Source organism: Triticum urartu, chromosome 4A (genome assembly GCF_056163025.1).
Source record: "Triticum urartu cultivar PI428250 chromosome 4A, HENAU_Tu73, whole genome shotgun sequence".
Lineage (NCBI taxonomy): Eukaryota > Viridiplantae > Streptophyta > Magnoliopsida > Poales > Poaceae > Triticum > Triticum urartu.
In genome coordinates, this window is record NC_141876.1 from 251,477,430 (window position 1) to 251,499,720 (window position 22,291).

Genomic DNA, 22,291 nt, shown 5'->3' on the forward strand with positions numbered 1-22,291 from the left:
ATTGATCTCGGCCGTCCTTGCAATGTGCAGGAGTGCAAAGGACGATTGGCCCATGACCCCTTCGCATTTATGATTTAGACCGGCGTGCTGACCTCTTTGTTGAGCCTAGGTAGGACTATGGTTTGTCGACCAGCCGAGGCCGGACATGACCTGAAAAGTATGTCCGGCCGGAGTTAATCGAGCATGTTGGGTAAGTTGGTGCAGCCCTGTAGGGAAGTATATCTATTTGAATAGCCGTGTCCATGGTAACGGATGCTCGAAGTTGTATCCCAAGCTGCTATAACTAGAACTGGGTACTTGTGGCACTAAATGGATATGATGGCTCTGAGTTCGCTTTCTCGTAGGGAGTTGAGGAAGGGTCTCTCAGCATTGCTACTAATCTGCACTCTTCTAATGGTGCAAGACGCTGCAAGATGCTAGTCTTTGATAGGCTAGGCCTCCCTCTATTCTGGCATTTCTGTAGTTCAATCCAAAGATATAGCCCCATTCCTATGATATTGATGCATACTTGGTATAGATTTGATGTAAGTCTTGCGAGTACTTTGGATGAGTACTCGCGGTTGCTTTCCTACCCCTTTGGCCCCTCTACCTGATCCTTGCGATCAGATGAGGGAGCCCAGGAGCCAGCTGATCCCGTCAATGACTATTACTACACTGACAAAGCCTACTACTATGTGGAGCTCACCGACGACCAGGAGTACTTAGTAGGCCCAAGGCAGGAGGCCCCTGCCTTTTGGATCTAGATGTTGTTGTTTTGCTCAACCTTCTTAAGGCAAACTTTTTTACTTATGTCGGTACTCAAATGTTGTTGCTTCCGCTGACTTATGTATTCGAGCCTTTATGGCCCTAGCTTGTATTATAAAGCTTTATGTTTAACTTTGTGTCTAGACTTGTGTTGTGATATCTTCCTGTGAGTCTCTGATCTTGATCATGTGCAATTGCGTGTAGTATTAGTGCACGGTTGAGTCGGGGGCATCACGCATGTGCGCTTCGGTGAAACCATGTTTCACTTCGGTTTGATCGAAATGTGGAAACCTAATTTCAGTTGCTACCTCGGTGCTTCCGAAAATTTCAGATTGATGATTCCGAAATGCCTTCTGTGAAAACCTAAAATTGAAGTTTGAACTCAAATTAGCTCTCATGGCCTTCCTAAGCCTACTACTAGGGCCGGGAAGAAGAAAAAAATCTGATGATGAGGATGAGGACTTCATACCAGATGAGGTCATTTCCAATAGGAAGAAAGATGTTGTTGCCAAAGAGTATGGCACTGTTCAAAATGAAAGACCTGGTGCAAGGCAAATTTTTGAGCCTACTGTTGCTAGCTCAAAGCAGTGTTAGGGCAAGTCTATCGCAAAATGGCTGGCAAGAAGAGAGAGAGAAAGCAGACTGCCCATGTGGTGTATAAACTCAAATCGATGAGGAGAGAGTACGAACCCATTACTAATGAGCCACCTCCCAAGCAACATAAGCTTATGGCAGATGCTATGCCTAAGAAGATAGCCACTACCTCCAAGACCAAGATAGTTGTTGCCCCCAAGCCTAAGGGGAATACAACAAGAAACATTTTGACTGCTGAGAAGAACAATGTCTTGATGCCTGAGAGAGCTACAGATGATGATGACGATGAAGCCATAGTGCTGAAGAAACTGAGACCAAGATTTCCAGAGCATGATGATTCTCACCCTATTGCTGAGAATAGGAAGGAAGGGAAGGACAAGCATCTGAGAATGTGGAGGGAATCAAATCCCCACTCTATCAGGAGGAGGATTGTTGTTGACTACCGTTTGCACACCAAGGAACAACAGGGCTTCTATGAGACTGTGCTTCTTGACAAGAAGCCAGTGGTTAGTGATATGAGATGGGTGGACTGGAAATACATTGGTGCAAATGAAGATCAATTTGCCCATGCCCACGAGAGTTCGGGATGGTCGAGGTTGCTGCATTTATAGGGAAGAAGTTCTCGGGCACTAAGAGTGGTGTCCTTAGTACCCTGGACTTATGCACAAATGGTAGCAGCATCCCCGGCAACGGGTCTTGATGGAGACTATCCCAAGATCAAAGCGCATCAGGAAGACCAAGACAAGTTACAAGGTGAAGCACTGGAAGTAACCCTTCCCGGCAAGGCTGAGCTAGCAAGGCGGGGGCCCAACAAGGCTTCACCAAACACCAACACTCCACCTCACCAAGCACGCAGTCACCCATTGATGAGGTGTCGAGCCCATAGGTGGTTTGGTGAGGCATATCGAGCAGGTGGCAGCTCGCTGGAGAGAAGATTACCTTTATCAACATTTGTCCTAATGGCGTGTCAAGATAATAGAGAGGCGGTTGAGAAAGTAGTGTAGCAGCCTTGCCGGGACCCCTCCTCCTCAGGACACCTAGCGATTCATTTAATTTTTTTGTCCCAACTAGCAGAGTTAGGTATGATAGCACTGTTACTATCTAATCACCATGTAATGACCCTTTTGCCACTATGGTCACGCCTTGAGTTATAAAAGGAGGGCCAGGGCAACCTTTTCAAGGGTTCAAACTCATTGAAACCTCATGTACACATGCACGCGTAGCTGCTTTCTCCTTGTGCCTTGCTGGGGAAGAGTGCTCCTTGTATTTGTGCTACCACCCACATCCAATACACAGACGTAGGAGTAGGGTTTTACACTTCTCAGTGGCATGAACCTAGGTAAAGATCACAACAGCACCTATTTTTCTTGCACTCTGCATTTGGTGTGCTCCCCTTGCCGAACCACAAAGGGGCCAAGCCACCCCATAGATAGCCGAGCCGCACCGACATCTTTGGTGCGCCAGGCAGGGGATTCACCGGCGTGGACCTGTACAGCAGGCGACACATCGACTCCATTGAATTTCATCATCTTCTTCACCATCCATAGTGCCCAAGAAGAAGGGCTCCATGGCGATGAATCCTTCCACGTCCAAGCTTCCATCACACACGTCTGCAGGCGGCGCAGGAGGCACCATCACCGCGGACGGTGCGAACGCTATGGTGGGCATCACCGGTGCAGGCGGTGTGGTCATTGTGCCTTCTATGGATGAAATGGGCAGTGGAGGTGCCGGAGGCAGACGTCTACCTTAACCCTCTAGCGAAGATAGCAACGATGGTGCAGGTGATGCGGGCGTGCAGCTCCCGCGTCCCCAGCGCAATGATGAACAAGGCAGTCAAAACAACCCTGCTTGATTAAAAGGCAACCCAAGGTCCTTCACGTTGCGGCGACTCCAACAGTGACAACGTCAACAACCACCATGAGCGCAATAAACTGTCAGGCCCGACAAAACGTTGATGGCTTCTCCAGATCTGCAACTGTGGTAAAGACAATGACAATCATAGCCAGGAAAGCGGACGAGGAAGTACTGCACCACTCTTGAATGAATGCGGGGGGCAGTAGGCTATCCCAATAACACGATGCGCCTGGTTAACCCAGTCATCGACGGGTCCGCGCCCAGCGTTGACAGCTGACCACCTTACGAGTTGCCGCAGGTTGGTTTGGTATCCGCCTGGACCAATAGGCCTGAATCATTATGGGAACGCCAAGACAAAGTGTACTCCTTTTCCCAGCAGGGTTTTCAGTGTATCACAATTCTTTGTACATGTCCTTCACATGGGTAAAAGAGCTCCTCGCGTGCAAGGTTTCCCGGGGAAAGTAGTGGAAGGAATATTCCACTCCACACAACAAGGATCCACTCCACACAACAAGGATTACAACAAAGAAAGCTGACACGTCTCCGACTTATCTATATTTATGAAGTATTCACGCCATGTTTGCAACAATTATATATGGTTTTGGTATGATTTGGTTAGAACTAACCGGGACTAACACTGTTTTCAGCAGAACTACCGTGGTGTCGTTTCTTGTGCATAAATAAAAGTTCTCGGAATAGGCTGAAAATTTACGGTGATTTTTTATGGACCAAAAGAGACCCACGAAGCACCAGAGCTAGGCCAGGAAGTGACCGTGGAGGCCACAAGCCTAGGGCGCGCCCCCTAGCTTGTGGGCCCCTCGGGAACCCCCTTGACGTGAGACCGATGGCAAAAATTCTTATAAATACCCAAACCTCCGAAAAGAACCCTACATGAGAAGTTCCGCCGCCGCAAGCCTCTGTAACCATGAAAAACCAATCGGGGCCCCTTTCCGGCACCCTGCCGGAGCGGGAAACCATCGCCGAAGGCCATGTTCATCATCTTGGCGGCCACTATGATGAGGAGGGATTAGTTCACCCTCGGGGCTGAGGGTATGTACTAGTAGCTATGTGTTTGATCTCTCTCTCTCTCTCGTGTTCTGGATTTGGCATGATGTGGATGTACCGTGACCATTGTTAATATATTTGGATCTTGTGGTGTTCTTCCCTCTCTACCTTGTGATGAATTGCGTCTTGCTCTTTGAGCTTTCGTTATGTCGGATTGAGTATTGGATTTTAGAACACTTTATGTATGTCTTGTGATGGTATATCTGTGGTGATAATGGGATGTTCTATTGATTCACTTGATGTATGTTTTGGTACTCAACCTACGGATTTCCCAGGTGACATTGGGGTAATCTATGCATAGGGGTTGATGCACGTTTTCGTCCTACGTTCTCCGATAGAAACTTTGGAGTGATTCTTTGTTGCACATTGAGGGGTAGTTATGTGATCCTATTATGTTTTCATTGTTGAGAGAATATGCACTAGTGAAAGTATGAACCCTAGGCCTTGTTTTCAAGCATTGCAGTGCCATTTTTGCCCACTTTTCCTAGTAGTTACCTTACTATTTTTATATTTTCATATTACAAAAACCTATATCTACTATCCATATTACACTTGTATCACCAACTCTTCACCGAACTAGTGCACCTATACAATTTACCATTGTATTGGGTGTGTTGGGGACTCAAAGACTCTTCGTTATTTGGTTGCGGGGTTGTTTGAGAGAGACCATCTTCATCCTACACCACCCACGGATTGATAAACCTTAGGCCATCCACTTGAGGGAAAGTTTCTACTGTCCTACAAAACTCTGCGCTTGGAGGCCCAACACAAGTCTACAAGAAGAAGGTCGCATAGTAGACATCAAGATCTTTTCTGGCGTCGTTGCGGGGGGAGTCAGTGCTTTAAGGTATATCTTTAGATCTTGCAATCGAATCTTTTAGTTTCTTGTTTTATCACTAGTTTAGTCTATAAGAGAAAACTAGAAAAAATGGAATTGAGGTTGCCTCATATTGTTCATCTTTATAATGTCTCTTGTGAAAATGATGGAAAGGAAAATTGTGCTCAATTGATAGAAGAATAATTCAATAAAATGTTTGGCACAAAATCTTTGAATGATGAGCATGATTTCAGTGTTGTTAGTATGAATTCTTGGGGATGCTATGTTTGATGAAGATGATATTTTTAATCCCCCAAGTTTTGATGAGAAAATTTATTATGATATAGGATACCTCCTATTTATGATGATTATAATGATGAAAGTGGGTTTGGAAGAATGTCAACTCTAGGAAGTAATGATCCCACTATTTTGGAGGGTGTTGAATCTTATTGTAATAACTATGAAAGTGTATTTGGAGAGGTCATGACTTTATTTAATGATGAACCCACTATTTTGGAAGAGGTTTCAATTGAGTATGACAACAAAGTTGCTATCTATGATGATTATTGTGATGACCTGTATGCTATAAAGAATAATGATAACCATGAAATTTGTCATCATGATTTTAGTGCTCAAATTGATTATGCCAGTTATGTATCACATGATAAATATTTTGTTGAGTTTTCTCCCACTATAATGAATGAGAATAAATTTGCTTGTGTGGAGAGTAGTAAAATTTCTATGGTTCACTGGTACGCGTCGGTGCTATACAAACAGTTTTTAACCCCTTTCCGCGATGGCATTCGGAACCGTCGCCAAGTGAGTGATGGAGATAGGGTGGTCCTTCCCACACGACCCAGAAACCATTGGGGATATGCCCTCCTGGCACACACGCTCGGAAAAATGAGGTCGTGTGCGACTGGCGAGCGTTGAAATACAGTTATACATACAGTAGTGCTAAAAAAATAAAATTATATAGGCGAAATCATTTCCGGTCATAAGTACATCCCACACAGTCGCTCCAAGGAAAATGTTCCCTTCGCAGGTACATCACACACAATTTTCCTCGTTAAATCGTTTGTTATAGCGTTGCCATTGCACATGATGTTAATAATTGTATCATTTGCGTTATTGAATGCATCACACATGGTGCGTAGACGAAACTGTGTGGCAAAGGCTATCCATCACACACAGTTTTATGTGGTAAACGTTTGCGCAAGGTGGCCTAACACAAACAGTTTTCAAGAGGATGTCATGTGTGATTGTGTGTGCAGTGGAGATTGATCGCACACATAGTGGATCCTAGAAACTTGTCTCATCTCCATGTCTATCGCAGACGTTTCGCTTGTGCAAACCGTGTGTAGTGTAATCCCTAATTTAAAAATCACATGTTTTGAATTTGAAAGTAGGCAATCTCTTATTTCTTGTCCAACCATGTTTATTACAAATATAGGTTCAACCACGAATGCATAATTCGATGCACAGGTACATATACTAAAGAACTACATAAGCACCAAGTAAAGAATGATGAAGCACAGTTGTACTAAAGATTGTAAAGAGAGAGGCGAAAGACATTCTGGTTGCTAGAGAAGGTAAAGCGGAATTCCCATATTGTGCCCTCCTCCATGTGTAATGCGTCCACGACTCTAGGCCAACCCCTTGTGATGGATGCCCGTCCATCCTTCACTGTCTTCATTACGACTTCTCGATGCTCATTGTGGTCTGGATGAAATAATTTAACCTTCATTGAGTGTCCACCAATCATGTACTTTGCGAGGTAATCTTGAGTGAACTGCTTCAGGAAACGCTGCGAACGAAAAAGATTCAGACATTGTTGTTTAACAACTCACTATTGGGAGTAAAAAGAGAAGGCTGCAGAGTTTGTAGTTACCATCCTACAGCTCACTATTGTGTTGGATAGAGCATAAACAAATAATTTGCTTGCCACCATTCGTATCTTTTTGCTAATAATCCTTATCAGTTTCCTCACTTGATGCTTGTTCATGAATATCTCATTGCCCATACGCAAAAAGGGTCGATGTGTGGATCCTTGCCAAGGGCATATGTACCTACAAACAAAAAGTCAATATTAGAAGCTAACAAGTGTCCAGGCCTGGATCTATATGCACTACATTATGGAACGACGGGGGGAGTACAAGCCGAGGGATGAAGCTAACCTCGGCGGAAAATGGGGCCACTCCCGTTGTTGTCCTGCATAGGTAGTGGAAAGGCATGATAAGTACAGCAACCTTAACATCAAACAAATATAGCAAAGATAAACAACATCATCTCCAAATGATAGCTTGAATGTGTTGGTTGCAGCATGATATTAAAGCAGATATAAAATGGAAGGCAATGTTACCGACAGCAGGCATAATAGCGAACAAATATTGCAATTCAAACTAGTATTGTTGAAAATGGATACAACTTATGTAATGCTTAAACATCACACTAGATGAATGTGTAAAACTGAAATAAAGGGCATGTGTTAACTACACCAGGCATAACTAGAACCAACTATAGCCATTCAAACTGGTAGTGATGCAGTCCAGCGGCACAATTCCGACTTGCACATAATGAACAACACATTGTGAATGACCGAAATAAACAAGGCATAGATGATCAGTATAACAACCAAATATAGCCATTGAAAACTGGACAGAGTCTCACTACAACCAACCAATAAGCAAATACAGATAAATAGGGCATATGCTTGAAAACAGGACAAATGCTCACTGCAACCAACCTAACAAGCAAATACAGATAAACAAGGCATCTGCTTGAAAACTAGACAAATGCTAAAAAAGCAACCTAACAACCAAATACATATAAACAAGGCATCTGCTTGATAATTGGACAAATGCTCACTCCAACCAAACTAAGAACCAAATACATATAAACAAGGCATCTGCTCGATAACTGGAAAAATGCTCACTTCAACCAACCTAACAACCAAATACAGATAAACAAGGCATCTACTCAGTGTAAACAACCAAATATAGCCATTCGTGAAACTGAAGTGGACAATTCATACTTAAACATCACATAGCCCTATTGAACAATACATTTTTGCATAACTGAAATAATTAAACATGGCACAGTTAAAGCACCGCACGTCAAATGCTACTAGAACACAGGGTACGGGTTGGCAAGCTAGACAAGGTATGATTTAGTGATAGGATGTTGCCTCACATTTCATGGATGGATCCTTCTAGTTGGAAGAGCACAGACCTATGGTGCGCTCCATGATGTCACAGATGGGTTGTTTCACCTTGAAGAACCTTTGTGGGTGCCCTCCTCATCGTCGTGATTGATGGGATCTAACTTGGCAATTGAGGATCCCAAGCCGCCGCCATAGAACGTGTCCTTCAGAAATGAAAAAATGGGCTCGATGGCGTATAAGGATCGCAAATCCTGGACCACTTGGCGGAGGAGATCAGCGGCAGGGCCGTTGAAGAGATCAACGGTGGTTAAACCAGAGGGTTGGGGATGGACCACTTAACATGTGACATGGCCCGCATGAAGCCATCGCTTTCGACGAGCTTCATGTCGTCGCCAGCTTTCCCGAGGTACGGTAATACACTAGCCTGCTGACATGAAGCCTTCAGCATGGCAACATAGTCAACGTCTTCGCTGGGTTCCGCGGCGGCGTGTTGCCCCGGGATCACAGGTCGGGGCGAACGGCGACCACCTCGCCAACATCCCCGGAGAGGCCATGATAAACTTCTTCTTGATCGAATGCTCGTCGGGCTCCCCAGGATACGTGGTCGGGCTTAGGTTGTAACATTCTAAAGCAGGGGATGTGGATCTGGCGGGGAGGGACACCGCATGCCTTATCTGAAAATTTAGGGCAGCGGGGCGACGGAATGGGAATCACTGGGTAACCTGAACTTTATTATCTAAGCTAGGAGGAACGGGCAGACCGGCAGGGGTTGGAGACAGCCGCGATGGCGACGGCCGCGATGTAACACCCACAATGCGGCTATATCTCCCACGTGTCGGGGCACGACTTAGAGGCATAGCCGCATGGTAGGTTTGTCGCAAGAGGGGTAATCTTCACACAATCCCATGTACTGAATAAGAAAGGGATAAAGAGTTGGCTTACAATCGCCACTTCACACAAATACAAGTTAAACACACATCATCCAGAATACAATCAAGGTCCGACTACAGAACCAAAATAAAGAAGACAACCCCAAATGCTAGATCCCCGATCGTCCCAACTGGGCTCCACTACTGATCAACTGGAAATGAAAAAACACAACGAACACGATCTTCATCGAGCTCCCACTTGAGCTGAGTTGCGTCACGTGCACTGGTATCATCGGCACCTGCAACTGTGTGGAAGTATCTGTGAGCCACGAGGACTCAGCAATCTCACACCCGTGAGATCAAGACTATTTAAGCTTAAGGGTAGGAAAGGGTAGTGAGGTGGAGCTGCAGCAAGCACTAAGCATATATGGTGGCTAACATACGCAAATAAGAGCGAGAAGAGAAGCAAAGCAACGGTCGTGAACTAGACGTGATCAAGAAGTGATCCTGAAACTACTTACGTTCAAGCATAACATAAGAACCGTGTTCTTTCCCGGACTCCAGCGGAAAGAGACCATCACGGCTACACATGCGGTTGATTCATTTTAATTAAGTTAAGTGTCAAGTTCTCTACAACCGGATATTAACAAATTCCCATCTGCCCATAACCGCGGGCACGACTTTCGAGAGTTCAAACCCTGCAGGGGTGTCCCAACTTAGCCCATCACAAGCTCTCACGGTCAACGAAGGATATTCCTTCTCCCAAGAAGACCCGATCAGACTCGGAATCTCGGTTACAAGACATTTTGATAATGGTAAAACAAGACCAGCAAAGCCTCCCGATGTGCCAACATCCCGATAGGAGCTGCACATATCTCGTTCTCAGGGCAACACCGGATGAGCAATCCGTATAACTAAAACCAGCCCTTAAGTTTCCCCGAGGTGGCGCTGCAAGGGGCTCTAGTTCGGACCAACACTTAGACAAGCACTGGCCCGGGGGTTAAAATAAAGATGACCCTCGAGAGCGCGACTCCCAAGGGAAAAGTAGGTGGTGGTGAGGCAAATGGTAAAACCAAGGTTGGGCCTTGCTGGAGGAGTTTTATTCAAAGCGAACTGTCAAGGGGTTCCCATAACACCCAACCGCGTAAGGAACGCAAAATCAAGGAACATAACACTGGTATGACGGAAACTAGGGCGGCAAGAGTGGAACAAAACAACAGGCATAAGGCCGAGCCTTCCACCCTTTACCAAGTGTATAGATGCATTAATTAAATAAGAGATATTGTGATATCCCAACATATAACCATGTTCCAACATGGAACAAACTTCATCTTCACCTGCAACTAGCAACGCTATAAGAGGGGCTGAGCAAAGCGGTAACATAGCAAAACAACGTTGCTAGGAAAGGTGGGTTAGAGGCTTGACATGGCAATATGGGAGGCATGATATAGCAAGTGGTAGGTATCGTGGCATAGCAGTAGAGCAAACAACTAGCAAGCAAAGATAGAAGTGATTTCGAGGGTATGGTCATCTTGCCTGAGATCCCGCAAGGAAGAAGATCGAGTCCATGAAGAAGACAAACAGACGAAGTAGAATGAATCCTCACAAACAAGACGTTATCGGAACTAACCCGAAGAAGCAACACCGAAAAGAAGCAAACAACATAGCAAACAACCATCACATAAGCATGGCATGATGCGCAACCAAGTATGATACATGTCCGGTTTAATGAGGCATGGCATGGCAAAGTGCACAAACAAAACTACAAATTAAGTGGAGCTCAATATGCAACGAGTTGCATATTGAAGAAACACCACATGACTTATTTAGTTCTCTCCCATTTATGTACCCAACAATATTAAATGTTGATTAACATGGCAAGAGGTGAAGCATAACAAAACTACTTAACTAGGCAAGTTTAAATGAGGCTGGAACAACAAACAACAAGTCCGGAAAACCCTCATATGCATATTATGAATTTGGTATTGTTCTTCCCTAAACTCAATTTTAGAGTTGTTAAACATGCAAATTAAAGCCACCATGATAAACTATGCATTTTCTACTCCATTTATATATAAAGTTTATATAAAACCGAGCTACGGTTATTTAGTTATGAATTAAATCATTTTAGCATGGCAATAGGCAAATTTACTCAAACAGCATTTTAAACATGCATGAAAGTTGGATATTATGAAACTTGACGAAATTCTAGTCATGTTTCATATATAACTTATTTTAATCCGATGCACGGTTTGTGAGTTACGATATGCATGAACTAGAGGGACTATACTATAAAACTGGCAATTCTCTGGAAAAATGACAAAATCACGAGTGACAAGAAAAAAACATAGCTGGGCCGAATCTGAGTTGTATTGGGCTGGGGGAGTTGCTCACATTGGGCTACAGGGAAATGGGCATTGCTGGATCGCGGTAACAGGCCAAGGCTCGAACGGTGGAAGAGGCACGCCGGCTGGATCGCTGGGCCTCGGGTGGTTTGCGGCCCACGTGGGGTTGTCGGCGTCCTCCCGGACAAGGATGAGGCCGGCGACGCCGGTGGAGGATAAGGGCGCCGGCATGCGCCTTCCCGGCGGTCGAACAACGAGGAGGCGAAGAAAAATGGCAGAGGAGGACGGGAGCGGGCGAATCCGGGCATGGGGCCTCCGGATACGGCATTGGAAGTGGACAGCGGCGCTTGGGGTGATGTAACACCATCGATGCGACTATAGCTCCCACGTGTCGAGGCACGACTTAGAGACATAATCGCATTGAAGGAATTTATCGCAAGTAAGGTAATCTTTAGACATCCCATGTAATATAATAATAAAGGGGAGATAACATAGTTGGCTTACACTCGCAACGTCAATCAAGGTACATAAATAACATTACATCATCCAACACTCATGGCCCGACTACGGCGCCAAAAATAAAAGATAACCCAACATGCGACACGGTCCTGATCACCCCCAACTGGGCACCACTACTGATCATCAGGAAAGGAAACATAATAACGTTGAGAGTCCTCGTCGAACTCCCACTTGAGCTCGAGCGCGTCACCTGGAGCGGAATCATCAGGCCCTGCATCTGGTGTAATAGTAATCTGTGAGCCACAGGGGACTCAGCAATCTCGCACCCTCGCGATCAAGACTATTTAAGCTTATAGGTAAGGCAAGGTAAAAATATAGGTGGAGCTAACCTGTTCGCAAAAGAGAGCGAGAAGAGGAGGCAAAGCGCGAGCGAGAAACTAGAGAGCAACCTATGCAAACATTACTCCAACACCGTGTCCACTTCCCGGACTCCGCCGAGAAGAGGCCATCACGGTAACACACTCAGTTGATTCATTTTAATTAAGTTAAGGTTCAAGTTATCTACAACCGGACATTAACAAATTCCCATCTGCCCATAACCGCGGGCACGGCTTTCAAAAGTTCAAATCCCTGTAGGGGAGTCCCAACTTAGCCCATGACAAGCTCTCATGGTCAACGAAGGAATAGACCTCCTCCCGAGATGTTCCGATCAGACTCGGTACCTCGGTTCTTCAAGACACTTCGACAGGTTAAACCAAGACCAGCAACACCGCCCGAATGTGCCGACAAATCCCGATAGGAGCTGCACATATCTCGTTCTCAGGGCACACTCAGATGAGCCAGACGTCGGGTAGGCTAGCCCAAAGTTGCCCCTGGTAGCCCCGGACATCGCTCGTTTGGACCAACACTCAGAGGAGCACTGGCCCGGGGGGGCTAAAATAAGATGACCCTCGGGCTCCGAAAACCCAAGGGAAAAAGAGGCTAGGTGGAAAATGGTAAAACCAAGGTTGGGCATTGCTGGAAAAGCTTTAATCAAGGCGAACTATCAAGGGGTTCCCATTATAACCCAACCGCGTAAGGAACGCAAAATCCGGGAACATAACACCGATATGACGGAAACTAGGGCGGCAAGAGTGGAACAAAACACTAGGCGAGAGGCCGAGCCTTCCACCCTTTACCAAGTATATAGATGCATTAAGATAACATAGCAATATAATGATATCCCAACAAGTAAATAAATGTTCCAACAAGGAACGACCTCCAATCTTCACCTGCAACTAGCAACGCTATAAGAGGGGCTGAGCAAAGCAGTAACATAGCCAATCAATGGTTTGCTAGGACATGGTGGGTTATAGGTTTGACATGGCAATTTGGGAGGCTTGAAAGCAAATGGTAGGCATCGTAGCATTGGCATAGCAAAAGAGCGAGCAATCTAGCATAGCAAAGATAGTAGTGATTTCGAGGGTATGATCATCTTGCCTGCAAAGTTGTCAAGAGTTGACTGGATCCTCGAAAGCAAACTCAATGGGCTCCTCGTTAGCGAACTCGTCTCCCGGCTCTACCCAAACAAGACAAACAAGCAACAAGGACACAATCAACCACGTGCAAAGCTCAAACAACATGATGCAACGATGATATGTTATGCGGGATGCGATGCGGGATGCATATGCGAGATGTGACAAGGAATGCATGAACCTGGCCTCAACTTGGAAATCCAAGTGTGCCACTAGAAAGATGAGATGAAATCCCTTGAAAACGATATAAAGAACGCCGGAATCGGAGTTACGGTTGGGAAATGGCAAGCGATTCAAAAATGACACCGGTCTGCGATTTACAGCAAGTAGCCAACTAAATGCAATGAGATGAACATGATACAGCACCCAAACATGACAACAAAATACATGGAAGGGATGCATTCAAGATGCTTAACAAAAGTCTAGCACCGAGCTACGGCCAATTCATCCATTAACAGGTTCAAACAAGCATGGCAAAAATGCATATGGCAAACAGATTTCAGACTTAGTGAAATTAACACTTGTCTGGAATTCCAGCTCAGGTAGCCCTCTTCGGAGCAACAAAACTACATGCTACAGGACCTGAACATGGCAAAGTAAAGCATGGCATGGAGCTACTCAAAGAGCTTAACAAAAGTCCCTTAGTGACCTTGAGCCAAAAGGGATCAGAAAATACAATTGCAAGCATGTGAACATGGCAAAAACATAATCAGATCACAGACTTAGTGAAAACTGGAGCATGCTGAAAACAGATATCAAGTAGGCATGTTTACGAGCTCGATGCACTCACTACGGAGCAAGTCATGACAAACTAAGCATACACCCATCAAGAATACACAAAATTCAATCTAGACATGGCAAGAACAATAGCATAGCATGCACGGATCAACTACAACATCCTCGGCAAAATTGCAAACAAGTTGACAATCTACCCAGATTCACAAAGTAGCAAAAGTAGAGCTCGATTGACTCAAGCTAGGGTGCTCCATAATTGCAAACAAAGACATGGATGGATACAGAACTACAAGATTAATAAAACATCCTTACTGATCATCCTCAAAAGAGGCACGGATCACTAGGAAACAACATGAACATATGGCCATAAGAAATAAACAGATCAAGGACTTAGTGGAATTCCTAAGTCCTTGAAATCAGCACTACCAAGTGCCTCACTTTGCAAGCTTGTGCTAGTCAACACACACATCACAAAAATACGTGGGTTGCACCTCTGGAAAGATGGCAAAACCCTTAACAAAACATATGTAGAGCTCATGGGCATAACATGCACACAATAATCATGGCAAAAATGACAAATATGCAAATGGAGCAGCAGATCTGACAATTAACTCAAGTAGCCTTCTTCTAACAGCATTTCGGGCATCAACATGAACTCAAATGAAAATGATGCAATGGAATGAAATGATGTACTCTCTGAGGTGAACATTTTGATATGCTATATGCATGAATCGGAGCTACGGATGAGGAGATACGATGCTATGAACATGGGCATATGGGTTAGGGTTTCGAGAGAAAAGGTCAACCCGAGGAGATATTTTCAGATCTGGATCGCACGAGGATCGAGGTTCGACGGAGGAGTCACCAGAGTTCTTGCCGGACTTGACGAAGGCGACGGCGGACCAGGGTGAGGAGGAGGCCAGCGGGCGGCCGGAGAGGTCGCCGGACGGCGGCGGTCGCCGGACGGCGGCGGTCACCGGGCGGCGGGGCGGCGGCGGGCGGAGGCGGCTGGAGGCGGCGGCGCGCTCCGGCCGGGCGGCGCCTCGGGCGCGAGGAGGCGAAGGGCGGCGGCGCGGGGAATGGGCTCGGGGGCCGGATCTAGGCTTCCCGGCCCGTGGCGGCGGCGAGTGGCGGGCGCCACGTGGCACGCCCAGAGTGGCTGCGGGCGGCGGCCCGCAGGTCGGACACGTCCGACTCGGCGCGGACGTTGTCTGGCGGCGTGAGGAGGAGCGGATCTAGGGTTTTTGACGAGGGGGATCCGGAATTTCGGGGAGAGACCTATTTATAGGCATAGAGGGAGCTAGGAGAGTCCAAATGAGGTGCGGTTTTCGGCCACGCGATCGTGATCGAACGCTCTAGGTGATGGAGAGGGTTTAGGTGGGTTTTGGGCCAAATTGGAGGGGTGTTGGGCTGCAACACACACGAGGCCTTTTCGGTCCCTCGGTTAACCCTTGGAGTATCAAACGAAGTCCAAATGATACGAAACTTGACAGGCGGTCTACCGGTAGTAAACCAAGGCCTCTTGGCAAGTCTCGGTCCAATCCGGAAATGTTTAATCCCCACACACAAAAGAAAGGTAGTAATGACCACCGGAGGAGAACAAAGCGCCGGAATGCAAAACGGACAACGGGGAAAATGCTCAAATGCATGAGATGAACACGTATGCAAATGCAATGCACATGATGACATGATATGAGATGCATGACAACGACAACAACACACAGAGAAAAAAACCCGAACCCAAGAAAATAAAATAACTTAACGCCGGAAACGGCAAGAGTTGGAGTACAAAATGGGAAAGTTACATCCGGGATGTTACAGGTGACCACTCCGGCGAGAAAATCCCGATGGCGGCGGCGGCGAGCTCCTGCAGGTAGAGAGAGAGGCTCAGGTGAGGGAGGGGAGACAAGGAGAAGAAGGACGCGAGGCGGGGCTCAGCCTGACTTGGGGGCGGCCGCGAGGCCCTCCGGTGGCCGGCGTCGAGGTTGCCGGAGAGGCGCGGAGGAAGGGCGGCGGCTCGGGTGCTCAGGGCACGTGGGTGCCTACGCTGCAGTGCGGGCTTCCTCCGGGCCCAAATCTGGCCCGGGGCAGGCCTGTTGCGGGCCGGGAGGACCGCGGGGAGGTGGGAGGAGACCAGGGCGATGTGGAGTTTCCCGGTTGGTCGGGGCACCGGCGCTGGCGGCGCTTGGCCATTGGTAGCGCGCCAAGTGGCGGCAAGGAGGTTGGCCGGGCGTGGAAATGGAGGAGAAGGTGGGAGGAATGTCGAGATTTGGAAGGAGGGGTTCTATTTATAGCCGGGGAGGCTAGGGTTTGGTCTAGGGGTGGTTTGGGGCCGTTCCGGAGCCGTTCGATCCCGATCGAACGGTCCGAAGCAGATGGAGGGTCTATGTGGGTTAGATTTAGAGTGGGAGTGGACTGTGAAGAGGGGCCTTGGGCTGAGAAGGGAGAGATGGAAAGAAGGCAGCCCGGCAACCGTTTCCGGAGACCGAAAATGTCCTACGTTAGACCGGCTATAATGCCGCTATAAGTTTAATGGTTGGGCTATCAAACGAGCTTTGAATGCGATGAAACTTGGCAGGCGGCCTACCTACAACATAACAAGACCGCACGCCAACTCTCATCCCATTCTGAGAACATTTTCCCGGCCACTTATAAAATAATATTTCGGAGGTGTCGCGGGCGCGTGCTAGTGTGGTTGGGCTCAGAACGAGCAACGGGGAGAACGGGGAGACCCGGACAGATGCAGGTTTTGAAAACATGATGATGCAATGCACATGATGACATGGCAAGATGCAACACGCAAGCAAATGACAAGGCAACAACAGCGAATAACTGGAAGACACTTGGCGCAATGGTCTCGGGGCGCACAACACTCCACCACTACGAAAGGATCTCGTCCCGAGATCTAGGATGGCACCGGGGAAAACGAAAGAGGAAGAGGTAAAACAAAGTTGCTTCTTAGACAAATGAGTGAAACCAAAGAACCTTGCGAGGTTGAACAAATTGAAAGAAAGAACACAACGAAGATGAACAAAGTTGAAAACACTCCGTTAGAAAAGAGGAACAAGGAACATTACTAGAACCTTGTAGGTTGAAAGACATAAGAAAAAGGGTTGCAATGGACAAAAAATACATTCAAGCACTCCGGTAGAAACGAGATGTCCAAGGAACGATAAAGCTCAATTACGACAACACTTCGGTTGGAAATGGAAGGCAATAATATGAACTTGGCAAAATGAAAGCACTTGGATGAGAGTCTGGTTAGAAGAGGAATGATAGACACAACACTCCGGCTAAAACAAGATAGGGTGACGGAGGCAGGGTGTTAGAAATTCATTCCAATTTCTTGCATGGGACCTAAGCATGCACCAAAGGACACAAATTTGATTTTTCAACCAATTTATATGCACTTGAGCTTGTGCATGTAGTTCAAATTTGAATTATGCACATAAAATTCCTTGAAATCCTAGTTAATGTATAAAAAAGTCCAAACGAACCCCGAAAAATTCCAAAATTAAACACAACACTCCTGTTGTTTTATGTTGACACTTGAAAACTTTTGAAAGCAATAAGAGGCAACGGATATCGTTATGTCCCCAATGGTGGCACGTTCCCTACCGAAACCATCACGCTTGTTGTGAGAAGCTGATACCCAAACCTGCCACAAATGGGACAATTTTTTTACCACGGCATGTTGATGACGCTCCATGATAGCATGCCAAGTTTCATGAATTTCAAACGAGTTTTGGATTTACTAGAATTTTAAAATCAAGTATCTCAATGTTTGCGACCGAGTGACGGTGGCAGGGTGTTTGAAATTCATTCCCATTGCTTGCATGGGACCTAAGCATGCACCGAATGACACAAATTTGATTTTTCAACCAATTTATATGCACTGGACCATGTGCATGTAGTTCAAATTTGAATTATGCACATAAAATGCTTAGCAAACCCAGTTAATGTATAAAAATGTCGAAACGAACCCCGAAAAATTCCAAAATTAAACACAACACTCATGTTGTTCTATGTTGACACTACAAAAAATTTGAAAGCAATAAGATGCAATGGATATCGTTTCATCCCCAAAGGTGGCACGTTCCCTACCGAAACCATCTCGCTTGTTGTGAGAAGCTCTGGTTTGTTAGAAGCTTATACCGAAACCTGCGCCAAATGGGACAAAAAATTTCGACGGCATATTGATGCCGCTCCATGATAGCATGCCAAGTTTCATGAATTTCAGACGAGTTTTGGATTTACTAGAATTTTAAAACCAAGTATCTCAATGTTTGCGACCGATTGACGGTGGCATGGTGTTTGAAATTCATTCTCATTTCTTGCATGGGACCTAAGCATGCACCGAAGGACACCAATTTGATTTCCCAACCAATTTATATGCACTGGAGCATGTGCATGTAGTTCAAATTTGAATTATGCACATAAAATGCCTGGAAATCCTAGTTAATGTATAAAAATGTCCAAATGAATCCTGAAAAATTACAAAATTAGACACAACACTCATGTTGTTCTATGTTGACACTAGAAAATTTTTGAAAGCAACCAGAGGCAACGGATATCGTTTCATCCCCAAAGGTGGCACGTTCCCTACCGAAACCATCTCGCTTGTTGTGAGGAGCTCTAGTTTGTGAGAAGCTCATACCCAAACCTTCCCCAAATGAGACAAATTTTTTACCACGGCATGTTGATGCCGCTCCATGATAGCATGCCAAGTTTCATGAATTTCAGGCGAGTTTTGGATTTACTAGAATTTTAAAACCAAGTATCTCAATGTTTGCGACCGAGTGACGGTGGCAGGGTGTTTGAAATTCATTCATGTTTCTTGCATGGGACCTAAGAGCATCTCCAGCCGCACCCCCAACAAGGCCCACCAGGCGAGTTTTTGACCGCCGGCGCCAAAAAATCGGCCCAGTCGCGCCCCCAAGGGCCCAATTTTCGCCAGCTCGGGCCAAAATTGGCGCCGGCGGACCCAACCCGACCCCGGCGTGCTAGGGGGCGCTCGGGGGCATCGGGCGAATCTTTTTTGGCACGAAAGATCCGCGGGCCCTCCTTGCCAGCGACTCATCTCGCTTCTCGCTGCTTCGTCGTCTTCATCACCTCGTTTGCCACGGCGAATCAATGCCGAAGCCGCCGCGCGCTACCGCGCTGGTCGGCCTCCGCCGTTGATGCCTCATGGGCGGCGCAGTGAAAATGAGACGACGTGCGTCCCCTCGCATGCCACGCGTAATGCGGTGGCCACACATACATGCGGTGCCTCCGCCTACATAAATCCGACCCCCAGCGCACCGGTGGCACGCACAGAGTCGCCACCACCGGCGCCACCTTTCTCCCCCTTCCTCCCTCTCCTCTCACCGTCTCCAGCTCAAAGAATGGCCAAAGGCTTCCCAGGCGACAGCGCGGCGGCGAACAGCTTCGGCCGCCGCCACCTTCATGAGAACGAAGCTCGGCTCCTCTTCGAGGCCGAGTACCCAGTCCCGCCGGATATGCGTGTGCCCGGGGCCTGGAGAATCAGCGCGGGCGGGGTCCCGGTGCCGCCACCGCCCACCGGGGCAGCGCGGCGCACGGAGATCGCGTGTATCCGCTCCTCCCTGCCGCGGGCGGCGAGGGAGGGGCCACGCTACATCCCCGACAGCCTGCTCTGGGAGCCATACTTCCGCTGCCACCATGCCAAGCAGCTCGAGGCCACCAACGGCGTCATTCCCTCCGGCAAGCTCAACTCCGAGTGGAGGCGCCGATGGTGGGGCGTGCCCGGCCGCACGCTGGAGGCCGTCCTCGAGTACATCGAGGGCGGCAACACGCCGAGGCTGGAGTACCCCTCCCCCGTCCTTCTCTTGCCGTCGTGGGAGGTCGTGGATGCCGAGGCGCATGGACCCCGGGGCGTCCTCTTCCTCGTCGGGTCGGTCGACCGGCTCTCCCTGCCTCCGCCCCGTCAAGCCGAAGCCCCAGGACACGCCTGTCAGCGCATGCACCCGCAGCTCCGGCGTCCGCATCGATGACTCCGCGCCCACCTCTGGCCGCCTCGTCCTTGTCAGGTTGAAGCCGGAGCCCGGCCTCCCCGCGGAGTACGAGGAGATAGCCCGGCATGGCTTCTCCGACGAGGACACCCTATGGTGGGCACGGGACGACTACCTCCACGAGGAGGTGGTCCGGCAGCGTCGGGCCCTGGAGGAGATAGCCGCCCGTAAACGTGGGCGCGAGGACGAGCACGGTGTCGTGGTCCTCGACAGCGACGACGATGACGACGCCCCCGGACCGTCCAACCCGCCGCACCAACCGGAGAGGGTTGCAGCAGGGACGGCAGCCGCGGCGGAGACGATGATGACGAGGATGGTGACTACACGTGGTTCTACTGCCTCCTCAGCATGTAGATCTGCAAGGCGGCGGGCGGCGAGGAGCGGCGAGGGAGACAGCGAGGAGTAACCTAGTAGCTTTTTTTCTTTTGTAAAATATTTCAAATATGAACGAACTCGCCGAAGTTTGGTTGAATTTACGCTGTGTTTGTGCTGTAATTTATATTTTCAAAAAAAACATGGGCGCCCGTGACTGGGGGCACCACGCCCCCAGCACGTCGTTTATCGCCGGTGCGCCCCCAGGGGGAGATTTTTAGCGCCTCCTGCGGGGCCAACGGCTGGACATGCTCTAAGCATCCACCGAAGGACACAAATTTGATTTTTCAACCAATTTATATGCATTGGAGCATGTGCATGTAGTTCAAATTTGAATTATGCACATAAAATGCCTGGAATTCCTAGTTAATATAAAAATGTCCAAACAAACCCCTAAAAATTCCAAAATTAAACACAACACTCCTGTTGTTATATGTTGACACTAGAAAAATTTTGAAATCAATAAGAGGAAATGGATATCGTTTCGTCCCCAATGGTGGCACGTTCCCTACCGAAACCATCACGCTTGTTTGAGAAGCTCTGGTTTGTGAGAAGCTGACACCCAAACCTGCCACAAATGGGACAATTTTTTTTACCACGGCATGCTGATGCCGCTCCATGATAGCATGCCAAGTTCCATGAATTTCAGACGAGTTTTGGATTTACTAGAATTTTAAAACCAAGTATCTCAATGTTTGCGACAGAGTGACGGTGTCAGGGTATTTGAAATTCATTCCCATTTCTTGCATGGGACCTAAGCATGCACCGAATGACACAAATTTGATTTTTCAACCAATTTATATGCACTGGAGCATGTGCATGTACTTCAAATTTGAATTATGCACATAAAATGCCTGGAAATCCTAGTTAATGTATAAAAATGTCCAAATGAACCCCGGAAAATTCCAAAACTAAACGCAACACTCATGTTGTTCTATGTTCACACTAGAAAAATTTTGAAAGCAATAAGAGGCAACGGATATCGTTTCGTCCCCAAAGGTGGCACGTTCCCTACGGAAACCATCATGCTTGTTGTGAGAAGCTCTAGTTTGTGAGAAGCTTATACCCAAACCTGCCCCAGATGGGACAAATTTTTTACCACGGCATGTTGAAGCTGCTCCATGATATCATGTCAAGTTTCATGAATTTCAGACGAGTTTTGGATTTATTAGAATTTAAAAACCAAGTATGTCAATGTTTGCGGCCGACTGACAGTGGCAGGGTGTTTGAAATTCATTCCCATTTCTTGCATGGGACCTAAGCATGCACCGAAGGACATAAATTTGATTTTTTTTTCAATGAATCTATATGCTATGGAGCATGTGCATGTAGTTCCAATTTGAATTATGCACATAAAATGCATATAAACCCTAGTTAATGTATAAAAATGTCCAAATGAACCCCGAAAAATATCAGAATTGAACACAACACCCCTGTTGTTCTATGTTGACACTAGAAAATTTTTGAAAGCAATAAGAGGCAACGGATATCGTTTTGTCCCCAAAGGTGGCACGCTCCCTACCGAAACCATCACGCTTGTTGTGAGAAGCTTATACCCAAACCTGCCCCAATTGGGACAAATTTTTTACCATGGTATGTTGATGCCGCTCCATGATAGCATGCCAAGTTTCATGAATTTCAGGCGAGTTTTGGATTTACTAGAATTTTGAAACCAAGTATCTCAATTCTCAATGTTTGCGACCGAGTGACGATGGCAGGTTGTTTGAAATT